Genomic DNA, 696 nt, shown 5'->3' on the forward strand with positions numbered 1-696 from the left:
TGGACAATGGAGATTAACGCAGAACAGACCCACAGCGGCCTTTCCTTGCGCATAAGACCCTCGATGCGTAAAGGGAAAACGAGAAAAGAGTCATATGTCGGTCGTCTTCCCTAATTTTGCGTGTGGCCGCAGGTGGCTTGCGTCCCTGGGAGGGGCTTGGGTCGCGTCCCTGGGAGGGGCTTGGGTCGCGTCTCTGGGAGTATTTTGGGTCGCGTCCCTGGGAGGGGCTTGGGTCGCGTCCCTGGGAGTATTTTGGGTCGCGTCCCTGGGAGGGGCTTGGGTCGCGTCCCTGGGAGGGGCTTGAGTCGCGTCCCTGTGAGTATTCTGAGTCGCGTCCCTGGGAGGGGCTTGGGTCGCGTCCCTGTGAGTATTTTGGGTCGCGTCCCTGGGAGGGGCTTGAGTCGCGTCCCTGTGAGTATTTTGGGTCGCGTCCCTGGGAGGGGCTTGAGTCGCGTCCCTGTGAGTATTTTGGGTCGCGTCCCTGGGAGGGGCTTGAGTCGCGTCCCTGGAAGTATTCTGAGTCGCGTCCCTGGGAGTATTTTGGGTCGCGTCCCTGGGAGGGGCTTGGGTCGCGTCCCTGTGAGTATTTTGGGTCGCGTCCCTGGGAATCGAGGCGCAAGTTGGCCAATCCGAATGCAGCATTAATCAAGCGGACCGAAAGGGGAGACTCTCTCAGTCCAGTTAATCAATCTCGCG

The sequence above is a fragment of the Penaeus monodon genome, chromosome 20 (assembly GCF_015228065.2).
Source record: "Penaeus monodon isolate SGIC_2016 chromosome 20, NSTDA_Pmon_1, whole genome shotgun sequence".
In the NCBI taxonomy this organism is placed as follows: Eukaryota; Metazoa; Arthropoda; class Malacostraca; order Decapoda; family Penaeidae; genus Penaeus; species Penaeus monodon.